The sequence below is a fragment of the Bos mutus genome, chromosome 20 (genome assembly GCF_027580195.1).
Source record: "Bos mutus isolate GX-2022 chromosome 20, NWIPB_WYAK_1.1, whole genome shotgun sequence".
NCBI classification, from domain to species: domain Eukaryota; kingdom Metazoa; phylum Chordata; class Mammalia; order Artiodactyla; family Bovidae; genus Bos; species Bos mutus.
The window spans coordinates 875617-898502 of NC_091636.1; the positions used below are offsets into that span (position 1 = coordinate 875617).

The following is a 22886-nucleotide window of genomic DNA, read 5'->3' on the forward strand; positions in this document are numbered from 1 at the left end:
TGGGCTGCCATGCACTTCTTCAGAGGATCTTCCCGACCCAAGGATCAAACCCACATCTCCTGCTGCTCCTGCACCGCAGGTGGATTCTTTACCACTGAGCCACCAGGGAAGACCAAGAACACTGGAATGGATAGCCTATCCCTTCTCCAGGGGAATCTTCTTGACCCAAGAATCGAACTGGGGTCTCCTGCATTGCAAGCGGATTCTTTACTGCTGAGTCAAACTACTCAAAAGTAGGCTAGATATGGCAAATCTGTGTTTCACTTTCTGAGGAACTGCCATATTGCTTTACACAAAAGGTGTATCATTTTGCATTGTATTCTCATTTCTTCACATCCTCGCCAGTACTTGTGATTTTCTGAGTTCTTGGTTTTTGTTTAATTGTTTTGACTAAAGCCATTATGCAGGTTACGTTTTGGTAAGAGAAAGCTGGTGAGGTAAGAAATGGTTCGCTCAGCAGGGCACACAGGGGCACATGGGTGCGCCCAGTGCAGCTGTGCTGGACGAATGAACGAAAGGCTCTCCTGGCAACAGCACCGTCTCACCCCCTTGGACCTGACGTCCGGGACAACTCTCCCAGTGACGCAATGTGGAACTGGCACAAAAAAGTACAGCTTCACAAAGGAGATCCAGGCAGCGACTGAGACCACGACCATCTCAGGGCTTTCATTCAGGGACCACCTGAACCACCTTTCTGCAATTCTTTTTTACACCTGCTGCTAAGTCACTTCAGTTGTGTCCGACTCTGTGTGACCCCATAGACAGCAGCCCACCAGGCTCCCCTGACCCTGGGATTCTCCAGGCAAGAACACTGGAGTGGGTTGCCATTTCCTTCTCCAATGCATGAAAGTGAAAGGGAAGTCGCTCAGTCGTGTCCAACTCTTCGCGACCCCATGGACTGCAGCCCACCAGGCTCCTCCGTCCATGGGATTTTCCAGGCAAGAGTACTGGAGTGGGGTGCCATCGCCTTCTCCTCTTTTTCACACCTAGGAATCAGTAAAACCTGCTGCTTTAGAATCGGGGAAGCCTACTAAGTGGAAACTCAAAAGTAAGAAGTCTATAGGCTGTAGAGAAGGGTGGCTAAGAAATCAAAACTACGAGTCAAACTGACTGGCCTGAATTACGGCTCCACCATTGACACATAGGTTACCATGGCAAGCTATCTATCCTCTGTGCCTCAGGACCTAATCTTATTCTTGTGAAGATGAAGTGAATAAGAAATCGATGTATGAAACAGGGGACTCAAAGCTGGTGCACTGGGACAACCCAGAAGGATCGGATGGGGAGGGAGGTGGGAGGGGGTTTCCAGACAGGGGGACACGTGTACACCCATGGCTGATTCATGCCAATGTATGGCAAACACCACCACAATACTGTAAAGTAATTAGCCTCCAATTAAATTGATTAATTTTTAAAAAAAGAAACACTGTGCACAGTGCCTGACGCATGTGAGGTCTCAATAAAAGTCAGCTTTTCTTGTCACTATGAAGCCCCAGTATCAGTGCACAGACCCCCAAAACCCCACCCCCTTCAGGCACTTCCTCCGATCCCCAAGATCCCTGGGGAGACAGAATGGCTTCCCCCAGGATGAGGGCCAACTTAGTCTCCTCACGATTTTCCAGGCTGACTGGAAAATGAAAGTGTTAGTCACTCAGTCGAGTCCGACTCCACAGAGTCAGGCAAGAGTACTGGAGTGGGTTGCCATTCCCTTTTCCAGGGGGTCTTCCCGGCCCAGAGATCCAACCTGGAAGGACAGCCAGTGCCCACCCAGGGGCGCTGCCAGGGCACCCAGGGACTGGAGACGAGGGGTTCTGCCTGCGTCTTCTCTGCTGGGGCCACCGACTCCCCTGAGCTCCTTGGGCGAGAGAGCAGGGTCATGAGCACAGCGCTCCTGCAGAGACCTAGAACCACAGCTCAAGAGGTCAGAAAGCACACTCCTTGCATTAAAACCCACAGTTAGGAACTGGAGGTGGGCAGAGTTTCCAAAGACAAGGCTGACTGACAAGCCGCAATTCAGTAAGAACAGCAAGGGGGGCTGTTCCGTGAGGACCCGAGAGCAAACACCGAGAAAGGAGCTAGGAGGCTGGGGGGGTGGTGTGCGTGCCGGCAGCCCCGTAACTCTTGCGTGTCTGAAAGGCCACGGCACTCAGCCTGGATTGGCAGCAGGCTCTGTACTACACTGAAGCATGCTGAAAATACCAAAGTCCCATGGAATAAAGTATAGCTCCTGGGTCCAAAACCTCACCTGTACCCTAAAAGTTTTATTGTGTATGAACACTCTCAAGTCAAAAGCCAAGTCCCCTGGGGGTGGGGTGGAAGGAGTGAGACAGGAGGACTCAGCAGGTCCGTCACCAGGCGATAAATGGGTATGACTCGCTGAGCACTGTGCTGGATGCTTTCCATGCACGGGTGTGATGGTACTGGGTGCGGCAGCACCCACCGTGAGGAGGGAAAGGCACCCTCTCCTCCTCCGTCCATTTTGTGGTTCACAGATAGGAACTTCCTGAGGAAGCCGAGAGAAGGGGAAATTGCTGTGACTGGTGTAGCATATATTAGGACGAATTCTATAAAATCACTACTCTTCAACCTTTCCTAGAACAAAAATACCAACTCCATAGGGTTTGACCTAGAATACATTTATGTTCTTGTTGTTCAGAAGCTCAGTTGTGTCCAACTGTTTACAACCCCATGAACTGCAGCACGCCAGGCTTCCCTGTCCTTCACCATCACCCAGAGCTTGCTCAAACTCATGTCCCTTCAGTCTGTGATGCCATCCACCCATCTCATCCTCTGTCGTCCCCTTCTCCTCCTGCCTTCAATCTTTCCCAGCATCGGGGTCTTTTCTAATCAGTGGCTCTTTGCATCAGGTATCCAAAGTATTGGAGCTTTTGCTTCAGCATCAGTCCTTCCAATGAATATTTAGGATTGATTTCCTTTAGGATTGAGTGGTTTGAGCTCCTTGCATTCCATTTTATATATATATATTATATATATATATATAATGACTATATTATATATACTTATTATATTATATATAATTTGTATATTAATCATATCATACACAAATGTCCTGTTTTATTGACTGATTATATAATGTTATCTACACATTACATCAGATGCATGAGACAGAGTGCTTAGTGGTTGAGTACGTGGACTCTGGGCTCAGGCTGCCTGGGAAACCTGCCTCTACCACATACTAGCTTCGGGACAGAGTAAATCATGTATCCTCTCAGTGCCTTTGTTCTTCACCTACAAACCGAGCTAACGATAGGACTGTTGTGAACAGTAAGAAAGCACGAGTCAGTGCTAGAACGGTGCCTGGCACTCGCTACTCACTAGCTGTCACTGCACCTGCTTTTGGTCGCTAGTGCCCTTCTACAGCCCTTGGCAATAGGCAATGCCACCTTGATTTCACAAGGAGAAAACCCAGACTTAGAGACTTCTGGGACTGCACATCCTGTAAGAATGTGGCACAAATCAAACTCAGGTCTTTCTTCTGAGTCCCAAGCCCTGCTGTTCTTGTAAAGCTGCCAGTCTCTCTGAGCCTTCATTTGGTGAAAAGAGAGGTTGGATCAGCTGATTTTATGATTTTTTCCAGCATCCTTATATATCAAAGTAACAGCAGGGGAAAAAAAAAAAAAAAACAGGATCATATACTTTCAATTCCACTGAATTCAGTATCCTTAGCCATGTGGCCAGAAGCTTTCTCTATTTAGGGTTCCATTTTTTCCTTTTTTTTCTATTTCTTTCCTTAGTCCTCAGTACATTTCCTAATTAATCACTCCCACTTAATTTCCTAAAGCAATCACATCCTCCCCGCAGGCAAGCGGCCTCGTCTCAGGCAGAAGCACACTCACCAGCTGGCCCCACAGCTACGTGGGAGTGTGCGAGCAGCTTTTGGACACAGACCAAAGAGTGGCACAGACACAGGAAAGACGCAGCTTGGGAGCTACACTCAGAGGACAGTCTTCCCATCTCAGGGACATGCGGGTTTCCTGGTGAGCAGAAGGACACTAGATGTGATCCTCCAAGGAAACCCTGAGGTGCAGAAGATCCGGCCGGAGCATCCCGGGATGCAGGGAGACTGCTGGTGGCTGCTTTGTGATGCCAGGCAGGGCGATGCTGGCAAGGTAGGAAGGCTTAGGTTCCAGATAAGCTTTGATGCTTATCTGTTGTATGAATTTGGACCAGCGCTTTCCTTTGGGTGAGCCTCAGCTTTCCCATCTTTAAAATGAAAATAGTAATATATGCCAACTCTGTGTAGTATAAGGAAGGAGCCACAGATATGACAGCCTAGAGGAGCCTGGCAGATGACATCAATGAGGGAAGCTGGGCTGAGAAAAGAAAAGTAATGATGCCAAATGACAGCGGACACACAGTCTCAGCACTGGAGTCACAATAGGGAGCGGTCAGACTGTGCGGAAAGCCAGACAGGCCTCATCTAAACGCTAGTCAACCACTGCCCTAGAGCCAAGCTGACCCCCTGCTACAAACATTTCCAATTTTTTTTAAGAAGGAAGACAGAAATAGATTTTTATATGAATTCACTCAATCTTGAAATGTTGATAAGCAATTGATACTAGGGCTTCTCTAGTGTCAGTTGGTGGGGCTCAGGGGAAAAGAATTAGCCTGCCAATGCAGGGGACATGGGTTCCATCCCTGGTCCAGGAAGAGCCCGCATGTCACGGAGCAACTAAGCCCACGCACCGCAACTACTGAGCCCACGTGCCTGGACCCCGTGCTCTGCACCAAGGGAAAGCACTGCAGTGAGAAGCCCGATCAATACATACATCTTAGAAAAAGAAAACAGACACCGACACTAAAGAACACCAATATATGAGTCAATATCACATGAGCCAAGCATGGCGCTTTGGAGGGCTGGTTCTGTCCACTGGCCACCGGCTTGCAAATCCTGTCAATGTGAAGCTTTAAGGGAGACAATGTAACACATCAAGCGCTTAGCTGTGCCTGTGACACAGAACAAACCCTCAGGAAAGGGCAGGTGTGGGCGCTATTACTGTTACACTGACTTCTCTGCAACTCAGACCCCACTCCTGACAGTGACACGCAAGGCTCACGGCCGTCTGAGCACATCCCCGAGTGCGCTACGGAGGTGGACCACCGTGCACACACGGATGCTTTATGAACACAGACACACGTCACTGAGATGGGGAGGGCAGCAGTTCTCCACCAGAAGGGATCCAGTCCCCCAGGCGACATCCAGCAATGTCTGGAGACACTTTTTGGTTGTCAGACTAGGGAGGGGTGCTTCTGCAGTCCAGCCAGTAGAGGTCAGGGATGATGCTAAACACTGTAAAATGAACAGGACAGCCCACAGTGACAAGAAGGTATCCCACTCAAAATGTCAACAGTACTGAGGCAGAGAAGCCCTGGGGAGATGGACATTTTCCCTTTGCATCCTCTTTGCAGAAAAGACTTTATAAAGTAGTGAAAGTGCTAATCGTTCAGTCATGTCCCATTCTTTGCGACCCCGTGGACTGTTGTAGCCTGCCAGGCTTCTCTGTCTGTGGAATTCTCCAGGCAAGAATACTGGAGTGAGTAGCCATTCCCTTCTCCAGGGGATCTTCCTGACTCAGGGATCAAACCTGGGTCTTCTGCATTGCAAGCAGGTTCTTCTATCATCTGAGCCGCCAGAGAAGCCCCTTATAAAGACAGAGGTTTGGAAGTTTCTAGAAGGCAAGACGTGGGGGAGGCTGTGGGGGAGGAGCTAAGGGGGCAGCAGACAGGAGAAACAGCGCACAGATACATAGACGGTATCTCCTCCAAGAGTTTCAAGGCCCTGCTTTCACTTTGCTTCCTATAGATTCTTTTCATCCTTGTCTAAATAACAGTCACATCGATATATTTCCTTAAAAGATACTGTTGAAGCTGCACCAGCTAGATAATAGGATCCGGGGAAACTGAGAACTTGAGAGCTAAACTGCTTGAGGCAAGGTCATGCTGCAGGTTGCAGGGCAGACCTGGGAAAGAATCCTCTTGGGTCTTAATCCAGGTCCCTTGGGAAGACATCATTCCATTCTGCTGTTGCCATAGTAATTACAAATCAATTTCATCTATCCATTAAAGCAGTTAGTCCATAGAATGTTCTCAGAAAGCATTGTTGAACTCGCCCTAGTTATTCCATGGATATGAAAGTAATCACATTTTTGTATATTCTATAATTCTGGCTACACTGACGATTGGCCTTCACCTCAAGTGGTATAAATAATCAGGGTTATATTGCACCATGGTTGTCATGCATTGCTATGACTACTCCAAACAAAGAAAACTGTGCTAGAAGCAAAAGCAAGTGATTCGAGCTCACCTTAAGAAGGAAAGGAGAGTGACTTTTATCAATCCCTAGATAAAGCTACCTAACTTGGGGAGATAGTGAAGGACAGGGAAGACTGGCACACTGCAGTCCAGGAGGTTGCAAAGAGTCAGACACAACTTAGCGACTGAATAACAGCAACATAATGCTAAGTGTTTTACATAACTTATCTCATTTAGTATTCTCTATAATTGGGAACTTCTCTTTAGGTCAGTTTTCTGAAACACTGCTGTACATCAGAAATACCTGGGAACTTTACAAAAATCACAACATCCAGGAAGCACCTCAAAATCATTAAAACAGAATCACTAGAGATGGAATTCAAGGATCAGTAATTTTTAAATCTCCCCAGGTGATTCCAACACACAACCAAGTCAGAGAATCTGAATTTCAAGACTCATTACCGTTATTTTACAATGATGCTGACATCCTAAGAGCAAAGTGAACTTGCCTAAGGGCGCCCAGCTGGTGAATGGTAATACTGTGATTCAAACCGGAGTCTGCCTTTCTCCAAATGCCAGGCATAATCTTTCTCATTATGCCACTTTCTCCCCAAAGTTTGCTGTCTGTGGCTTTCTCAGTTAGAGTTATTTGGTTGTAAGTTTGTAATCTTCAGCAGAAGGGGATTCACTGGAAGGCATAAGGGTCTTCTGGAGCCAATGGGAATCTTAAAATCAGGTCTGAGGAAGGGAAAGCAGGGATGTTTGGTCCCTGCACAAGTACTTAGATGATATGGCAAGACATCTTGTCCAATTCTTTGTCCCTCTGGTTCAGATTCCAGTTCCAGGAGAAAGTCCCAGACAGACCTGACTTGGGCTATGAGCCGATCCCTTGACTTGGAGAAGGGAAGGTCCCTGATTACAAATCCACCAGACTGTATCCCATGGGGGCAAAAGACGACATTCTTCTAGGAAGCGAGGCTGAATCCTCGGCAGCCACAACACAAGCCTCCTCTGATCAAGGGGATGGAGGGACTTACAAAAGCATGAAGACAGAGACCCTCTCACAGGTGCACTATGAACCTTAAGAGCATGCGTGTGTGCGTGCTCAGTCACTCAGTCGTGTCCGACTCTGTGTGACCCCATGGACTATAGTCTGCCAGGCTCATCTGTCCATGGGATTCTCCAGGCAAGAATATTGCAATGGTTTACCATTGCCTCCTCCAGGGGATCTTCCAGACCCAGGGATCCAACCCACACCTTCTGCATTGGCAGGCAGATTCTTTACCACTGAGCCACCTGCGAAGTCCATGAACCTCAACTGGAACACAGCAAAAACCCAGTTCATGTAATTGTTGAAACAGATAGGGTCATTCAGAATAAAATTGCCACCCAGAAAAATGACTGTGAATGGCTTCAAAATCATTTGCAAAATATTGTGAGTTTGTGCATTTTTCTAAGAACAAGGTCAATTTATTTGATCAGATTATCTAGAATTATTTTTAAAAGGCTTTTAGGAGATCTTAGGGAAGAAAAGGAGAAGCTCTTGACTGAGCTCAGATCCCAGAAACTACCTGGAAAAATTAAGCCTTATGTCCTTGCTTGGCACCACACAGACACGGCTGGCAGAATCCACCAATCTTGAGCCAGGAAAACAGTGCTTTTTAAAAATACAACAACAAAGACAGACACAGGTAAGAGCCAGCATGTTTGCCCACAGTCACACAGCAGTGGGCTTCCCTGGTGCTCAGACAGTCAAGAATCTACCTGCAATGCGGGAGACCTGGGTTGGATCCCTGGGTTGGAAAGATCCCCCGAGAAGGAAATGGCCATCCACTCCAGTACTCTTTCCTGGAGAATTCCATGGACAGAGGAGCCTGGTCCTGCAGTCCATGGTCTGCAGGGTCTCAGGAGTCGGATGTGACTGAGTGACTGACACTACTACTGTGCACAATAGTAAGAAAGAGTCTAGATCCAACAGGAAAAAGAACTGAGTGGTTATTCCAGAAAAAATGGTTATTACTGGAGGAAGGCAGGGGGCGCTCTGGGGTCAAAAGCAAAAGGTCAGTTGCGGAAGTATTTAAACAGAGCACTGTCCCTCAGTTTAGTTCAGTTCAGTCACTCAGTCATGTCCAACTCTTTGCAACTCCATGGACTGTAGTACGCCAGGCTTCCCTGTCCATCACCAACTCCCAGAGCCTACTTCAAGTCATGTCCATCGCGTCAGTGATGCCATCCAACCATCTCATCCTCTGTCATCCCCTTCTCTTCCTCCTAGCTGGCACTGTCCCTAGCTGGCTCCTTACCAAAACAGGACCAGCTCTCTATCCCATAAGGGTATCCTCCCAGATCTAAACATCAAAAGGCCCTAGAATGCAGGGACTTGGAAAACGAGGCTATTGTGTAATTAAATATATAATGTTCAATGCATAAATTTGTGGATGATTCAATATACAAACAAGAGAACTACAACTGTTAGCTGCAGCTGCCCAATTTATAGGTACTACGTGTTAAGTCTCTACTAAGTGTCAGGGACTGAGCTAAAAGCTTTAGCTGATGAATTTCTCATCCTCACAATAAGCCTAAAAGGTATTTACCATTATACCCATTTTACAGACGAGGCTCCTAGGACTCCACATAATAGAAGGACTTGTCTATCGCTACAGGACAACAAGCAGTGGACTTGAAACCAGAGCTGCCAGCTTGAGCATCTATGTGCTTGCTGCAGTGCCAGGATGCCTCACAATGCCCATTAGCATCAACTACATGTTGGGCATTTTGCTAATTCTTATAACAGTCCTTGAAATAGCTATTATTGTCTTCTTTTTTTTTTTTTTTTTTGATAAGAAAATTGAGTCTAGAAAGACCATTATTGATAATTTGACAAAAGGCACATTTTTAGCCCAAGTTTTTTTAAATCCAAATCTCTTTGGCTTTAAAAGCTGAGGGACTTTCCACCAAACCTCCTGCCTATCTAATTCAATTTGATTTTTAAAAATGCATTGACTTCATTTTATTTTCACGAGCATTGTACTTAACCCATAGAGAAACGCAGCCTCTGCCCTCAAGAAGCTTTTAATCTTGTTAGGATATTATTTACAAGGTATGGAAAATAACCATGAGAACTATATGACTATTAGGTTTTATAAACATGGCCACAGGTTCTTTGAGACTTCTTCCTTCCAGAAGGAAGGTTCCTCCTCTTTAACCTGGGCTAGTATGCAGTTGTATACAGCAATAGAATACACCAAAGGGACACTATGTTACTTCTAAGGCTAGTTTATAGAAAATCATGTAGCTCCTGGGTTATTTACTGACCCAAGGGTTCTTAGAGTTCTGAGCCTCTATATAAGAAGTTAGATCACTCTAAGGCCCTCATGCTTCAGGGAAGCTCAAGCCACATCGAGGGGTTACACACGGGCACTTTAGTCAACAATCCCCATAGAGCCGTCTTCAAGTTAAACCACCTGGGTGCCAGACATATGGGTGAACAGCCTGAAGATGATTTTAGTATCCACCCATTCAAGTGTCCCATAGTCATTCCCTTCTCTCTATGACATGTCACACATCTGGAAGCAGAGATGAGCCATCCTACAGAACCATGTCCCACACCCTGACCCAAAGAATCAGGGACCATAATAAAATGGCCATGGCTTTAGTTTTGGCAGTGGTTTGTAAATCAACCATGCATGCCTGCTTAGTTGCTCAGTCATGTCCGACTCTGGGATCCCATGGACTGAGGCCCACCAGGCTCCTCTGTCTGTGAGATTCTCCAGACAGGAATACTGGAGGGGGTTGCCATTCCCTTCTACAGGGGATCTTCCCGACCCAGTGATCAAACCTCAGTCTCCTGCACAGCAGGCAGATTCTTTACCTTCTGAACCACTAGGGAACTTCGAATCAGCCATAAGTAATCAGAATAATGGCTTTTAAAGTGGTTATTCAAGACCAGGCACGTCCTCTAAGCTTGGCACGTAACACCTTATTTGATCCTCCCGCAGCCCAAGGACACAGGTGACTACTGAAGAACATGCCCAAGACTGCTTAGCTAGTTCAAGCCCCGGCCGCACCAACTCCAGCGTCAGTACTGTGAGCTGCTCTGCTATAGAGGGAGGGACATTCTGCCTGTGCAGTCTACAAAGCCCAGAGCCAGTCAGTTTTCAGAAACACCGACTGCTTTTTTTGACACGAAACATCTTTTTCTTTCTTAATTTCAGAAGGCTTCCTGGGGAACTGAGCTAATTATCTGAGCCTTAATCAAGGACCAGCCACTCCCTGAAGCAGCTGTTCTGGCCTCTCGATTGCCTCTCGAAAGTCCCTGGGATTGGTTACTTGTTGGCTCAGGTCTAAACCCCAAATCCCAGCCAGAGAAGTGAAGATGTATAGGGTCGAAGGGATCCTTGGAGATCTGCCAGCCTCCTCCCTCTGTCCCCTTAAAAGATGAGGAAACTGAGGCCCAGAGAGGTCAAGTGACTTGTCCAAGGTCACACAGTATGTCAGAGGTACAGCCAGGTCTCCAAATTCCCAGGCAAACATTCTTTCCACCACACCATGCTGCAGTTGCTAAAAATTCCCCAGAGCTGCCTCCCTCAGCCCTCCGCTTGACAAAGCTGTTTCCCCCCACACCCCCACACAACTACACACAGTCACATTTGGCAAGAGGTGCTATCAGCCCCACTCTGCTCATGAAACGCCGTTTTGCAATGGGGCCTCCTTGTTCGTTAGCAACACAGACAAAGGAAACTGTAGCGCAGTCTTCTCAGAAGGGGATGCCTCTTGTTTTAAAGACGGGAAGAGGGCTTCCTGGCTGAATATGGCTCGAATCAGCATGCAACTCCAGTCGGGAAAAAACCTAGAGGAGAAGATTTTGGTCTTTGCAAAATTTCTAGAACATATAAGGAAGGCACATGGCAGGAAGAAGCGTAAGGGAAGTGTCTCAGTGTTAAAATGAGCGCCTGAACAGAGTAAACAGCAGACTGGTTACCATCCCGTGGCATGAAGTAATTAGAAGGGGGCGGGGGGAGCCTTAGACATTAAAACCTCCCATGAAGTAACTGGCCTTCCCATTTTGGATTTTTTCTCTAGTCCTGGTTCCCAGCTGTTTGTTTGTTTTTTTGCCTTCAATCTGGGATCGTCCTATCAGATCAGATCAGATCAGTTGCTCAGTCGTGTCCGACTCTTTGCAACCCCATGAATCGCAGCACACCAGGCCTCCCTATCCATCACCAACTCCTGGAGTTCACTCAGACTCACGTCCATTGAGTCAGTGATGCCATCCAGCCATCTCACCCTCTGTCGTCCCCTTCTCCTCCTGCCCCCTACCTATACCTATACCTTAATCAAGCTCCTTTGTTCCTCTCCCCTTGGGTTCCACAATACTCCTTATTTATTTACGACTAGATTTGGTCCTTTCTGTCTCCCTGGTTTCTCAGATTGGCAAAGGCTTCCTACAGCTCTGAGTGATCATTGAGCACCAAATGCTGTGATTGAGGCTGAAATGAAAGCAGGACAGACTTCTCATGAGGGCAGCTCACACCACAAAGCTGGGGTCCCCTCCGATTGCAGTTCTGAGACACGTATCTGTCCGGGTGGGTTGAGATCAGTGGCAAGCGGGTAGACCAGATGATCTCCAGAGCTACTTGCAAAGCTTGAAAGCCTCCTGGCTAGAGAAGGGAATGAGGGGGAGGGACAGAACCAAGTTCCATGGCAGAAATTCAGGACTTGTAAGCTGGCAGCAGATGGAGAGGAAAGCGCCAGTTTCTAGCAGGAGGAGATGTACTGCATACATTTCTCAGGGCTACTGCAAGCCCCAGGTCTTCCCTTCCAAAGGATCAGCTGAACGGTGCCCAGGAACCACACAGTCAGCCACATGTACAGGCACAAACTGAGTTTTCCAAAAAAGAAACTGGCCCAAATGGAAGTTCTCAGACCCTTCCCCTCAAAGCTGTCTTCCACATCAACTACCCCACTCCCAGGCAAACCTGTCCAAAGAGCAACCTGTGGTCCAAAGCCCGCTTCCTCATTCTCCCCTGGGGAAACTCCTGCCTGCTTTGTTACACCTCAGAGAGAAGACTGGGGGGAATCAGCACCAGGGAAGCCATGTCCAGTGGTCTAGTTACAGCTGGGGCAGCCCAGGAGAGGCAGCTGGCCCCCCAAAGGAGGCCCTGTGCTCCTCATGGCCCCAAATGCTGCTGTGCTGTGTGTCAGTGTTTATGAAATGCTTCTCAAATAAGGTCAGTGTTCCACGCAGAGTCAGGACTCTAATAAAATGCAGAACTTGTGCTGTTTGCCAGCTAGCTGTGGAGGCATACTTGAATTCTTTCTCGGATACAGTTGTTCTCATATTAATATTTTCCCCATGCGTTTGTTTTTTTTCAAATTCTACTTGTACTTTTTTTTTTTATGATGTGTGAGTTTTCCTACATATTGTACCCACTAACAGGGATGAGTGGGGCTTGCTTTCACCAGTGGTTCCTGAAGGCTTGATGTCTCTTCCTTCATTTTCCCCATCACCCCATAAATCTCTTCCTCTCTGAACCTAGCATGGTGGCTTTCACCTTGTCAGTCACCTGGTGGGTAAGCTCAGCCCAGATTGAGTTCCATATTATTTTGAGCTGTTCTGGTTATGAGGATATTTCACTTGCTTTAGCCATCATTCTATACCGCTGAGCTGTGCTGTGCTCAGTCGTGTCCAACTCTTTGTGACCCCCTGGACTTCAGCCCGCCAGGCTCCGTGGGGTTCTCCAGGCAAGAGTACTGGAATGGGTTGCCACTTCCTTCTCCAGAGGATCTTTCCAACCCAGGGACTGAACCCACGTCTCTTGCATCTCCAGCATCGCAGGCAGAGTCTTTTACCATCTTACCACCTGGGAAGCCCCAGTCATCATTGTTCAGTTCAGTTCAGTCACTCAGTCATGTCTGACTCTTTGCAACCCCATGGACTGCAGCACACCAGGCCTCCCTGTCCAGCACCAACTCCTGGAGCTTACTCAAACTCATGTCCATTGAGTTGGTGATGCCATCCAACCATCTCAACCTCTGTCATCCCCTTCTCCTCCCACCTTCAATCTTTTCCAGCATCAGCACTCAATAAATAGCTCCCTTAACTGACTCCATCTTTCAAGGAGCCCCTTACGTGGTTCTACTTTCTTGAGACCGCTGGTTAGTAATTACTCAGATGAAAAGTTCTCTCAACTCCACCTGGCTGGGTTACTGGTATTGGTATGAGGCTCTATTTGCATTTGTAAAAGATGCATCTTGATAAATGAAAAGGATAAGCCCAGGCAAAATTCAAAAACATGGGTGACCCTGAGCAAGTCCTTTGAATTCGCTGTTTCCTCACCTATAAATATAAGATGCTAAGATGAATCCTGATCATCTTTTAGATGCAGGATTTAGCTGATAAAGCTCTTGTGGGCGGCATCAGTAAGTCATTGCCACGGCACTAGATTTAGGAGACATTTGCAGACATTTGATCTCATTCAAACTCTGCATCAGTGCCATGATTGAAGTGTTATTCCCACCATTCTAAAGGTTACAGATGAGACAATTAAGACTCCAAAAGATACTCCTGTAAGTTTCTGCAGTTAAAAAAATGGATGGAAACCAGGTTTCTCCCTAGGTCTTTTTCCTCATTAAAGGTTATATCAAACTGTACTCTCCATTGGTTTCACATTAACGCCTCTTCGAAACCTCATATATAAAACACTTTCTACCTACATTACAGAGCTTGGCAGAGGTGCAGGGGAGCAACAGAATATCAGAAAGCGCTAGATGATCCAGAAACTTTCATAACACATTTCTGAGCAGAACAGCTCACCAATGAAATCATCATTGCTGAGTTTTCCAATCACAGAAGAAGCCGCTCTATTCTCTGCTTGGGTTGCATGGAGTGTAGGAGCATGTTGCAGTCATCATTCACAGAGGTCAGCCCCAGAGGACCTCTCCCCACCACCCTGGGCATTATGAAGGACTTCGGGTGGCCCTGAAGATGAAGTCTCAGGCTGTCTTCAGGACACAGCCACGGACTGGCAGTCTCCAGTCTGCAACTAAGGTCCAGGCCACAAAGATCCTCCTGAAATACAATCTGAGGAACTGAGGTTTAGATGGTCGAAGTCCAAATTCAGTACTAGGCAATGGAGAGCTACCTGCAGGGCAGGACTGGGTAAGAAGCCAAGCTTGGAAGGGTCAAGGCGGGGACCAGGAGAAATACACAAGATGCACACACCTGTGGCCAAGCCCACAAATCTCAGATGAGAAGAGACCACAGACACACTATGCAGACAGACCTGAGCTGGGGTATCTACTAACTGAGGGCAGGGGAGCAAGGAGGGGGTACGCCAGGAGCAGACAGAAATTAGGGAGGCTGAGAAATGCAAGAGGGAGTCAAGGTGGGTGGTTCAGTGTGCTGGCAGACTTTCAGGAACCACACTCCACGCTGTTGCCAAAGTGCAGAATGAATCAGGGGTCAGGAACTCAGACTGGCATTTCGGACAAGAGAAGAGGAATCTGAGCCCACACAAGCAGTGATAAAACCATGAAAAGTGAAGCTGCGTTCACTCCAGCGAGGCTGCATCTTATACACATCCTGTACCAGCAGGACCCAACCTCAGGTGGCAGGAGTCCAGAGATCACGGCTGAAAGAAGGCGAGTGGTACCACCAGCTAGAAGGAAAGACAATCCCTGGCAAGAGCTAGGCAGATACTCATGGGGGAAAACGCCCGCCAAGAAGGCTCATCAGGGGACTCCCCTGGTGGTCCAGCGGTTAAGACTTTGCCTTCCACTGCAGGGGTACAGGTTCAGACCCTGGTCAGAGAGCTAATAGCTCATATGCCTTGCAGCCAAAAATCCAAGACAAAACAAACAAATAAAAAAAGCAGAAGCAATATTGTAACAAACTCAATAAAGACTTTAAAAAAAATGGCCCACATTAAAAAAAAAAATAAAGCCACATTAGAATGTTCTTGGAGGGTTATTCCCCTCAAATCTAAAATAAAAAATCATAGTAATTAGCCACATAATCATGGTGATATTTTCCCTAAGACTGGGTTTAGTCCTAAACACCCTAAATGCCCCCATTAGATAAAACTTTCTTAAGAGCAGCCCCTATCATGTTAAATGGGGCTCAGGCCCTCTTTGGTTTCTTATAATTGTGAACTCTGTGAATCTAAACTACATTCCTATTTCTAGCCATGGGAACCCACTTCTCCAATTCAAACATCACCTTTTAATATGTCCCCAAGGTGGACAGGCTAGCTCTTTTGCCAGGTGGCCAGAACATAGCATCAGAACCCCTCTCAGGATACCTTGCATCAATAGGTTCTCTGATTCAATAGAATCTTGCTTTTTTCCCCTTCTGGTCATTCTTTGAGAACTAGGTTTGGAAGAATGGACAAGGGTGTGCTAACTTAACTTGGGGAAGGGATAACGTGACCAGTGGTGGGAGCGCAGACTGGAGACCAGCCTGCCTGGACAAACCCTGGCTCCACACCTCCCACCTGGGGAAGGGCCCTCTCCATCTCTGTTTCCTTGTCTGTAAAACGGGGACACACGGAGTTCCTGTTTGGCATGACGGGTTGAAGACTGAGTCTATGCACGTCAAGAGTGAGAGCAGCACCAGGCCCAAACCCCAGGAACGGGCGCAGTGGAGATGGAGAGCACCACTGCCACGGCCATCAGTGTTTATGGAGGCTTCAGGAGCACCTGGGCACTCAGTCCTCTGTGCCGCGTCCTGCATCACATTCGTCCACCCACTTTCCAAGCAAATGGGCTCCATACCAGTGGGCACCCCAGATAGTCAAAGAAATCACTTTGAGAAACGGAGGTTCTCAGATGGGCCATGCTGCTGAAAAGAAGGGCCTGATTTCTCAGGCTAGAATATTTCACAGGAGAGAATACACCTACACACACCTACACACACGCACACACCCCACATCGTAGGCTGATGGGGCTTCTGGCACCAAACTTGACAGAAAAAGGATGAAGCAAAAGTCATGAAGGAAAAGGCTACAAGAAACCAAGAGTATAGAGAAAATTCAACACAAGGGGGAAATTAAACATTAATAGGAAATCATTCCAGAGAAAATACGAACAATAGAACTCCAGGGAAAGAAGATGCTACAGGCCAATAAGACCTCAAGATTTGTATCTACCCCAGCCAGGAAGAACAGGACAATGTACTTGTGTAATCTACACCCCAGACCATAGAAAGATGTGGGAAAAAACCGAGAGAATGTTGCTGACTGTATTGACAACCTGGATAAAGATCTATAGGGCAAGCTCACTAAAACCGCAGAGGGAATGAGGAGAGGAGTGGCTAATATGCCGGAAGGAAATTAAACAGAGAAACGTTCCTGAAAAGCTGATGAAATGAAACTATTTGCCAAAATTTAATTAGGATAAATGCAAAGTGTTGGACTTAGATGCCAAAAGTCAAGCGCACAAGTCGAGGATGGGAGAAAGTAAGGTGAACAGCACGGAGGTCTGGGGAGACCCTGGGGAGACAGTGACAAGCAGGGTCCAAACGAGCCGAGCCAGGGGCGGGGCTGAGCCGGGCGAAGAGGCCCCTGCAGCAGGCCCTGCCAGGAGGCAAGACAGCGAGGGACTGGAAGGCCTCATTCAAACCAGTGAGAGGCAAAGAGGACTGGGATCTAGTCAAAGGAAGAAAACTATGAAAGGAGAGAGTGCTTGTCTCAAAGTCTAACACGCACAGAATAGCTGAGGTAATTATAAAAGTTTATGGAAGAAGAGAGAAGCCTTGGGCAGGCGGGTGTGGAGAAACTCAACAGCAGTAAGATGTCTGAAATCCTATCATTTGGGAAAGGATTCTGCTTGCTCTGTGTAATAATAAGTAATGGGAGATGGGTCCAACCCCCAAACAAAGAAAAATTTTTTCTTAGAACTGCTTTTAAAAATGGAATAAATTGCCTTGGGAAGAACTGAGGGCCTCACCACTAAATGTAATCAAACAAAGAAGGACCACCTTCCCCCAAATTACGCTGGTGGAAGACCAATCTGCACATGGTCGAAACTTGGACAAGAGGACCTCTTTCAACCTCGACAATCAATATTTTTCCAAATCAGGCTTTATCTTGAGTGTGCTCCAGAATGAAGACTATAGTCAATAAGAATTGTGATAAGCATGATAATAGGTGTATTCGTGGAGGATGCACTGGGATTCATGCAGTCTATACACACCTGATACAGCGTCCCGTTTAAGGGGACGATTATCATTCCCATTTTATAAGCGAAGACACTGAGGTGACCCAGCTAGTTAAACAGTGAACCAGGACTGGAGTCCCATCTGGCTCGGAAATCCACACCTCTGCTCACAGAAGTATTCCGTTCCCACTTCCCAATCTGCTCAGTACTGAGGATCTTTCATCACACACTCTTGACACTGTTTCTGGGGGAATGGCTGGACAAGCGCGGTGCCAGCAACAGAACCACGAAGACCACAGAGGGTGGGAAGGAAAGCGGAGCTTCGGCAGACTGGAGCGAGCGGTACTTTCACAATGCAGTCTAGGTCTCCCAGCAGAGTTCTCCCCATCTGAGTAAGACGGATTTAAATTTAAGTCTGGAGAATAATGAATAATCGGGAGCCTCAAAAAACTCAACACCAGAAACCACAGCAGGGCACCCTCGGATCTACTCTATCCAGAATTAGTAGTGCTTCAGAAAATCTCTCAGGAAAAAAAAAAATATGCCTTGTTTTTGTTTGTTTTTTGTTTTTCCAGCAGTTATAGAAAGGGTTACGACCACCTTACATAACAAGGGTGGAGCATGCTAGTAAATACAGCTGTTTCAAGTAAAAGCAGTAACAGAGGCAGACAAGGGAAGTCAGTAAAAGTAGGTATTTAGGCAAAGACAGAAGGAATAAGCATTGAAGAAATAAAGTCAGGGCCAAAAATTCCACATGTAAATCCAACCCCCTCAAAATAAATAAATAAAATGCATTCTTTATTTAAATATTCCACAGAGCAGCACGCCCATGGAAAAGATATGAACCACTTCAACCGTAATCTCATTTTTAAGAAACAGAGGCCAACCTGGGCTTAGCTGGGGAGGAGAGGGAGGGAACCGGGCACGAAGGGATTGGGCACAGCCTATGTGCAGGCAGGGGACTTGCCCCGACAGGCACACTTCGAGTGGGCATCTCAAAACTTCCAGCTGGATGAGGCCCGAGATGAAGAAATGGAAATAACCACTGTGGTCACAATCATTAAGAGTTTGTGGAGGCCTACGTGCCAGGTACTGTGTTAAGCACTTCCGGTACCTTATTTCATTTCACTGTCCCCCAAAGGAATACTGACTCTGTGCCCTGTACAGATAAGGAATGGTAGTTGGAAAAGCAACATGCTGGGCACTGTGCCGAGTGCTTCACATGGATGCCTTGGGCCACATGCATAGCATTCCGACAGGGGCCAGTGTAAGCGCCATCCCTGTACACAGGTGTGGAAATATGGTACAAAGGGATGAAAGAGATGGCAGCCCAGAGGAGTGGGGTGACCTGTCCCAAGTGCAACAGCAAAGATGGAGCAGAGCCAGAACAGAGCTGTCTGTCTCCAGAGACCAGGCCTGAACCAGGAGGCACGGGGCTCTGGAATCATCTTGCATCACCCACATAGTGCCAAAGACTCCCCAGCTCTCAGACCTGTTGTTCTCCTTTCCAGGGGAGAAACAAGTCAATGACAACAAAGGGAACTGGAGAGAAACAAAGTAGCGAATATGCAGAAATAAACAAGGCCCAGCTCAAGCGCAGAAGCAAAACTTAATAGTGAACCTACAAACACATGGATTAATACAAGCAGAGCAGCAATCAAAAACCACAGAGTGGAGGATAATGCTGATGAGCTTCTGATTAAAAAGTCCTACAGTTTAAGTGATCGGGATTTCTAGCTCTTTTCATGGGCATGTGCACAGTAGGAGTTTTGCAAGATTGCTTAGCAACGCCTGGCAACCAGACTCCAGAAAGGATCACTCCTTGGTAACTCTAGTAAAGCAATAATTTTAGCTCATGAAAGCTAAATTTTAGAAACCCTTAATAACTCATATAATAGGTTACTAGTAAGAAGCCTGCAGCCATACATAAAAATGCAAATCTATAACCACTCAGCTTTCACTTGTATGAACCAAAGAAAGACGTGTACTTTTGTGATTCATCATTAATTTATTTAATACACACTTGCTGAAAACCTACTATGTGCCAGACTCTGTTCTATGCTATGAGAAAGAGGCCCTTGACAGTTCACCAGTGAACTATAGGCTATACATAAAAAAACATGGGCTGGACTAGAATCCTACTTTTAGGAAAATGAGGCCCAGAGAAGGAAAGCAATCCATTCTAAGTTGCACAGCACCCTACAGGATATTTTCAGCTGCTTATGTCCCACTCAGATTCAGCAGGAAAACACTGCTCCCCTGAAAAGGTCACATTCCCATGATTGGTCCACAGAGGCCCCAGGATCCACCAGTTTGCCTCTGAGCTGGCCTGGAGGGCTGGGAGTACCAGGATGCAGGGCCTGGCTGTTGAGCATCTTGGAAAGTCTCCCACTTGACCTCAGGACCTCTGTGGTCAAGTAAGGGAAAGCCTATGACACGGTGTCGGTTTTTATTGGACCCAACCACCGGCGAAGCTTGCCGTCATCTGGAGTGATGGAGAAAATTAAGTTACCACATTCTCACGTTTCAGCCTTTAGCCCGTATTCCTTCACAAACAGGAAATGTTTATTTAAATACAGCAGTCTCCAGCATGTTCCAGAGCCAAGTGAACAACCAAAGATGTCCACTCTTGCCCCCTCCACTGTCCAGGCCACCACCTCGCCGTGGGTGAGGAGCGGGCCTCCGCCTGCCTGGGCAGGACGGGGCGGAGGGGCCCTGCGTGAGAGTTCATTTTCATCTGTCTCCTCCTTTTCTGGGCCAAGATTGTGGTTGGAGAAGAAGTACATCTGTGGGCTCCTTTTGTACTCAGAAGGGTAAAGGCAGCATCTGTTTACTCTGTGCTCCATGGTAAATGTTTTGTTTCAGGCACCACCATTCACTTCCTCTCCCCTCATCCTCTATCTCTGCTCCATGGATAATAAATTACACTGAATTCTCCTCTGCGTTTATTTTGCTTTCTTGTGGGTGTCACCTCCCCACTGAAGGGAAAAAAAATTTGTCAGTAGTTTATAAACGGCAGAGAGTTTCTCCACGAGATGTGCTGGCATTATGGAGAGTATGCTAGAACACAGACCCCTAGCTCACAGATACCAGCTTAATTATGAACAACTTAACAGGCCCCATTCCAGGCCTGAAGCAAAGTCCAAATCGTGACTGCATTATCCTCATGTACGTTTCCCTTAAAGGCATGCCATGGGTGGACACGGTCACAACACCAGAGCAACAACCACACACACACACCCCTTCATAAAAGGCTCTTTGGGAGACAGAATAGCAGGAATGCAGAAGGGAGAAAATGCTTCCTCTTTGTTATAAAATGCAATGTAAACATCTGAGATCAGAAAATGGCTTTTAGGAAGGTCCCGAGCATCTAGGGGTAGCGCTGACAAAAGTTGTTGTCGTTCCTGTTTAGTCGTTCAGTTGTGTTTGACTCTTTGCGATCCTGTGAACTGTAGCCCACCAGGCTCCTCTGTCCGTGGGATTTTCCAGGCAACAATGTTGGAGTGGATCGCCATTTCCTTCTCCAGGGGATCTTCCTGACCCAGGAATCAAACCCCAGTCAGATTTTTTACCACTGAGCCACCAAGGGAAGCCCCACTGACAAAACTTAGCCACACGAAAAAATGAGCCTTGAGAAGTTGAAAGCACTCACTAAAGGAAAGTTCCTTCTTCCATCCTTTGATTACATTCTTGAAGTTGGATTACTGGTTTTCCTCTGTATATGCCATGATTTTATATACAGTTACTGGAATGCAGTGGACGCTCAAGTTATGTTTGTTGAATGAATGAAGGGAAGAATGAATGAAAAATTCCTCCCTAAAGAAATCCTTAGCATAACTCAGAAATTCCACCCCCTCCCCCCAAGAGTATGCAGAACTGAAATGTTACATGTGAGCTGACAGAGAGGGTGTGGGATGATGAAGGACTATTGGAACTGTTGTTGGGAGGCTGTGCCTAATCCTTGCAGTAACTCTGACCCAGCCTGCCTGTAAAACCTGTCCCCATCCCCCACCCCGAGGAGGAAAGAGACTAGATGAAAAGCCAGCCTTGGCAACCACCTCACCCTAATGCAAGCCCAGCAAACGAGACATCAATGACCAGAACCAAAGGAGATGAGATTCACACATTCCAAAGCATCTCCTACTCTGCCAATGCCTGCTGGTGGCCATGATGGCAGAGGCCCATGGGAATGCCCAGGACTCCAGTCTCTACCCAGTTTCTTCAATTACAGAGCAGATGGGCAGACCCCAGTTGCCTGGGTCTCCTGGGGGAGGCAGTGCAGTGGCATGCTGGCTGCAGAGCTGTGCCTGCAGCTTTTGAGGACTTCCTACATGCCACAAATAGAGGGGCCTACTCTCCTTGTTGTCTCAAACACGCCACATGATTTTAAATATCAAAGAGGCCCCAAAGAGGAGCGCTAATGTCAAAGCAAGTGAATGTTCGCAGAGCGCACCTGAAGCAGCAGTAACAGTTGCCTATTCTAAGACCCCAGCCCAAGGAGAGCCCTCCCAGGACCATCTATTTACAGATCTTGGTCCAAGTTGACCCTTGTTCCAAGGATGTCCAGCAGAGGGGTAAGGGGTGTACACTTGGGAGCCAGATATACTCGAATTCAAACACTTAACTAGATACTACATGACCTTGAGCCAATGACAAAAAGGCTTTAACAGTTAAGTGGAATGATAAGCATTACCTTTGTAACTAATAAGAGGGTTGTAGAGATTCAGTAAGGTAACACATGTAAACAAACTGAGGCACACAAAGCATTCGCTAAACATTAGCTACAGTTGGCTACAGTTATTATTTCACTCACTCATGTGGTTGGCCCCGGTGTGAGGAGGGAGGTGACTTTAAGTTTATCAGTTATAGGTTTCCAAAAACACCACTAAAACAAGTTTTTCACTGGCATGGTAGAATATAATGTCTGAATTCAGTCGTGGAAGCCTGGATTCTGGCCCTTTTATTGCCACCAACTTGCTGTGTGACCTTAGGCGAGTCATTTCACATTTCCAAGCTACATTTTCCACGTGTATGCATGAAGGTTCAGTTCTACCCTCCTCTAGAACTGTATGGTTCACCCCCCACAGAATAATCACTGCACTTGGAAAAAAAAAATGTTTTGAGCCAAAGCAAAGCAGGAAAAAGGAAGGCAATTCTACTGAGTCTCTGCTCTGGGACACACAAAGAGTAGGCAGCAGAGAATGAAGTGGCAGGAGGTGATTAACAGGAATAACACACTCTAAGACAATCCATCTTAGTCTCTTGCCACTCTCCTCCAGACTAAATCGGGGAAGGCAGAATCTCAAAGACCCCTGCGCCTACTCTAAGACACGCGGGGAAGGGGCAGTGGGAGAACCAAGACCCGCAGGAAGCTACCAGCTAGAGCAAACCCTCGCCCACTTCTGGGCTGTGTTCCCAGTCCCTTCCAACCCCCCTCCACCATTTCTCCTTCCTTC

At 47.1% G+C, this 22886-nt stretch overlaps 1 protein-coding gene across 1 annotated transcript in view; it reads right to left on the reverse strand.

The window, feature by feature from the left end:
* SLIT3 (slit guidance ligand 3) overlaps positions 1-22886 on the reverse strand; it is a 717795-nt gene that overhangs the window by 693332 nt on the left and 1577 nt on the right. The gene's annotated exons all lie outside the window — the stretch shown is intronic.